Source organism: Eumetopias jubatus, unplaced genomic scaffold (assembly GCF_037043125.1).
Source record: "Eumetopias jubatus isolate StellerSeaLion01/CBP00866 unplaced genomic scaffold, mEumJub1_p1.0 scaffold_39, whole genome shotgun sequence".
NCBI classification, from domain to species: domain Eukaryota; kingdom Metazoa; phylum Chordata; class Mammalia; order Carnivora; family Otariidae; genus Eumetopias; species Eumetopias jubatus.
This window is the reverse complement of record NW_028274845.1, coordinates 924,929-930,415: the sequence shown is the minus strand read 5'-3', so window position 1 is coordinate 930,415 and position 5,487 is coordinate 924,929.

Here is a 5,487-nt window from a genome sequence, read left to right as displayed (position 1 = left end):
TTGGAAGGCACATTCTTCTAATGGAACAAAATACACCCAAAATCTAGTGTGTGGCACTGATCTATGCACCAGCCTGATCATATTTGATCATATTGTGTTTTGTTTTGTTCTCTTTTTGTTTTTATCTTTTTTGTTTTTTTTTTTTCACTGTTTCTTTTTTCTTTCTTCGCCTTTCTTTTCCCCTGGTTTCAGGTCTTCTCTGATTTGTTTTGAGTATACTTTCTGGGGACATTGTTACCCTGTTAGCAATTTGTTCTCTCAATCATCTGTTCTCCTCTGGACAAAATGACAAGATGGAAAAAAATCAACAACAACAACAACAACAAAAGAGGTAGTACCGTCTGCCAGGGACCTACTCAGTACAGACATTAGTAAGATGTTGGACCTAGAGTTCACAATCATGATTTTTAAGATACTAGCTGGGCTTGAAAAAAGCATGGAAGGTATTAGAGAAACCCTTTCTGGAGAAATGAAAGAACTACAATCTAACCAAGTCGAAATCAAAAAGGCTATTAAGGAGGTGCAATAAAAAATGGGGGCACTAACTGCTAGGATAAATGAGGCAGAAGAGAGAATCAGCGATACAGAAGACCAAATGATGGAAAATAAAGAAGCTGAGAAAAAGAGAGATAAACAACTACTGGATCACGAGGGCAGATTCGAGATATAAGCGATACAATAAGACGAAACAACATTAGAATAATTGGGATCCCAGAAGAAGAAGAAAGAGAGAGAGGGGCAGAAGGTATGTTGGAGCAAATTATACCAGAGAACTTCCCTAATGTGGGGAAGGAAACAGGCATCAAAATCCGAGAGGCACAGAGAACCCCTCTCAAAATCAATAAAAATAGGTCAACACCCCGACATGTAATAGTAAAATTTATGAGTCTCAGAGACAAAGAGAAAATCCTGAGAGCAGCTCGGGAGAAGAAGTATAGGTATAGGTATATAACCTGTAATGAAGAAACATTAAATTGGCAACAGACCTATCCACAGAGACGTGGCAGGCCACAAAGGACTGGCATGATATATTCAGAGCACTAAACAAGAAAAATATGCAGCCAAGGATACTATATCCATCTAGTCTGTCATTGAAAATAGAAGGAGAGATAAAAAGCTTCCAGGACAAACAAAAACTAAAGGAATTTGCAAACACAAAACCAACCCTACAAGAAATATTGAAAGGGGTCCTCTAAGCAAAGAGAGCACCTAAAACCAGCATGGACCAGAAAGGATCATAGACAATATACAGCTAACAGTCAACTTACAGGCAATATAGTGGCACTAAGTTCATAACTTTCAGTAGTTACCCTGAATGTAAATGGGTAAATGCTCCAATCAAAAGACACAGGCTATCAGATTAGATTAAAAAACAAGACTTGTCGATACGCTGTCTGCAAGAGACTCATTTTAGACCCAAAGACACCCCCAAATTGAAAGGGAGTGGAAAAACATTTACCATGCTAATGGACACCAAACGAAAGCTGGGGTGGCAATCTTTATATCAGAGAAATTAGATTTTAAACCAAAGACTGTAATAAGAGACAAGGAAAGACACTGTATCCTACTTAAAGGGTCTATCCAACAAGAAGATCTAACAGTTGTAAATATCTATGCCACTAACATGGAGCAGCCAATTATATAAGGCAATTAATAACAAAAGCAAAGAAACACATTGACAACAATACAATAATAGTGGGGGACGTTAACACCCCCCTGACTGAAATGGACAGATCATCTAAGCAAAAGATGAACAAGGAAATAAAGACTTTAAATGACACACTGGACCAAATGGACTTCACAGACATATTCAGAACATTCCATCCCAAAGCAACGGAATACACATTCTTCTCTAGTGCCCATGGAACATTCTCCAGGCTTGATCACATCCTAGGTCACAAATCAGGTCTCCACCAGTACCAAAAGATTGGGATTATTCCCTGCATATTTTCAGACCACAGTGCTTTGAAACTAGAACTCCATCACACGAGGAAAGTCGGAAAGAATTGAAATACATGGAGGCTAAAGAGCATCCTACTAAAGAATGAATGGGTCAACCAGGAAATTAAAGAAGAATTAAAAAAATTCATGGAAACAAAAGAAAATGAAAATACAACTTTTCAAAATCTTTGGGATGCAGCTAAGGCAGTCCTGAGAGGAAAGTATAGAGCAATACAAGCCTTTCTCAAGAAACAAAAAGGTCTCAAATACACAACCTAACCCTACACCTAAAGGAGCTAGAGAAAAAAACAGCAAATAAAGCCTAAACCCAACAGGAGAAGAGAAATAATAAAGATCAGAGCCGAAATCAATGAAATAGAGATCAAAAGAACAGTAGAACACATCAACGGAACTAGGAGCTGGTTCTTTGAAAGAATGAACAAGATTGATAAACCCCTGGCCAGACTTATCCAAAAGAAAAGAGAAATGACCCAAATCAACAAAATCATGAACGAAAGAGGAGCGATCACAACTAACGCCAAAGAAATACAATTATAAGAACATATTATGAGCAACTCTGTACCAGCAAATTAGATAACCTGGAAGAAATGGATGCATTTCTAGAGATGTATCAACTACCAAAATGGAACCAGGAAGGAGTAGAAAACTTGAAGAGACCTATAACCACTAAGGAAATTGAAGCAGTCATCAGAAATCTCCCAACAAACAAAAGCCCAGGGCCAGGTGGCTTCCCAGGGGAATTCTACCAAACATTTAATGAGAAATTAATATTTATTCTCCTGAAACTGTTCCAAAAAATAGAAATGGAAGGAAAACTTCCAAACTCGTTTTATGAGGCCACCATTACCTTGATCCCCAAACCAGAAAAAGACCCCATCAAAAAGGAGAATTAGACTAATATCCTTGATGAACATGGACGCAAAAATTCTCACCAAAATACTAGCCAGTAGGATCCAACACTACATTAAAAGGATCATTCACCACGATCAAGTGGGATATATCCCTGAGCTGCAAGGTTGGTTCAACATCCGCAAATCAATCAACGTGCTACAATACATTAACAAAAGAAAGAACAGGAACCATATGATCCTCTCAATAGATGCAGAAAAGGCATTTGACAAAGTACAGCATCCTTTCTTGATCAAAAGGCTTCAGAGTATAGGGATAGAGGGTACCTACCTCAATATCCTAGAAGCCATCTATGAAAAACCTACAGCGAATATCATTCTCAATGGGGAAAGGCTGAGAACTTTGCCCCTAAGGTCAGGAATGCGGCAGGGATGTCCACTCTCACCAGTGCTATTCAACATAGTATTAGAAGTCCTAGCCACCGCAATCAGACAACAAGAAGAAATCAAAGGCATCCAAATCGGCCAAGAAGAAGTCAAACTCTCACTCGTTGTAGATGATATGATACTTTATGTGGAAAATCCAAAAGACTCCACCCCAAAACTGCTAGAACTCATTCAGGATTCAGTAAAGTGGCAGGATATAAGATCAATGTACAGAAATCAGTAGCATTCCTATACACCAACAACAAGACTGAAGAGAGAGAAATGAAGGAGTCGATCCCATTTAAAACTGCACCCAAACCATAAGATACCTAGGAATAAATCTAACCAAAGAGGCAAAGGATCTGTACTCAGAAAACTATAAAAGACTCATGAAAGAAATTGAGGAAGACGGAAATGGAAAAACGTTCCATGCTCATGGAGTAGAAGGACAAATATTGGGAAGGTGTCAATGCTACCTAGAGCAATCTACATATTCAGTGCAATCCCCATCAAAACACCATCCACTTTGTTCAAAGAAGTGGAACAAATAATCCTAAAATTTGTATGGAACCAGAAGAGAGCCCGAATAGTCAGAGGAATGTTGAAAAAGAAAAGCAAAGCTGGCAGCATCACAATTCCGGACTTCCAGCTCTATTACAAAGCTGTCATCATCAAGACAGTATGGTACTGGCACAAAAACAGACACATAGATCAACGGAGCAGAATAGAGAGCCCAGAAATGGACCCTCAATTACATGGTCTACTAATCTTTGACAAAGCAGGAAAGAATGTCCAATGGAAAAAAAGACAGTCTCTTCAACAAATGGTGTTGGGAGAATTGGACAGCCACATGCAGAAGAATGAAACTGGACCATTTCCTTACACCACATGCAAAAATAGACTCCAAATGGTTGAAAGACCTCAATGTGAGACAGGAGTCCATCAAAATCCTAAAGGAGAACACAGGCAGCAACCTCTTCGACCTCAGCCGCAGCAAATTCTTCCTAGAAACATCGCCAAAGGCAAGGGAAGCAAGGGCAAAAAAGGACTATTGGGATTTCATCCAGATAAAAAGCTTTTGCACAGCAAAAGAAACAGTCAACAAAACTAAAAGACAACCGACGGTATGGGAGAAGATATTTGCAAATGACGTATCAGATAAAGGGCTAGTATCCAAAATCTATAAAGAACTTATCAAACTCAACACCCAAAGAACAAATAATCCAGTCAAAAAATGGGCAGAAGATATGAGCAGACATTTTTCCAAAGAAGACATCCAAATGGCCAACAGACACATGAAAAAGTGCTCAACATCGCTCGGCATCAGGGAAATCCAAAACAAAACCTCAATGAGATACCACCTCACACCAGTCAGAATGGCTAAAATTAACAAGTCAGGAAACGACAGATGTTGGTGAGGATGCAGACAAGGGGGATCCCTCCTACACTGTTGGTGGGAATGCAAGCTGGTGCAACCACTCTGGAAAACAGTATGGAGTTTCCTCAAAGAGTTGAAAATAGAGCTACCATACGATCCAGCAATTGCACTATTGGGTATTTACCCCAAAGATACTAATGTAGGGATCCGAAGGGGTACATGCACCCCAATGTTTATAGCAGCAATGTCCACAATAGCCAAACTGTGGAAAGAGACAAGATGTCCGTTGACAGATGAATGGATAAAGGACAAGTGGTATATATACACAATGGAATATTATGCAGCCATCAAAAGAATGAGATCTTGCCATTTGCAACCACATGGATGGAACTGGAGGGTGTTATGCTGAGTGAAATAAGTCAATCAGAGAAAGACATGTATCATATGACCTCACTGATATGAGGAATTCTTAATCTCAGGAAACAAACTGAGGGTTGCTGGAGTGGTGGGGGGTGGGAGGGATGGGGTGGCTGGGTGATAGACATTGGGGAGGGTATGTGCTATCGTGAGCACTGTGAATTGTTCAAGACTGTTGAATCACAGATCTGTACCTCTGAAACAAATAATACAATATATGTTAAGGAAAAAAAAAGCAGGAGGGGAAGAATGAAGGGTGGGAAATCGTAGGGGGAGATGAACCATGGGAGATGATGGACTCTGAAAAACAAACTGAGGGTTCTAGAGGGGAGGGAGTGGGGCGATGGGTCAGCCTGGTGATGAGTATTAAAGAGGGCACGTTCTGTATGGAGCACTGGGTGTTATACACAAACAATGAATCATGGAACACTACATTAAAAACTAATGATGTAATAT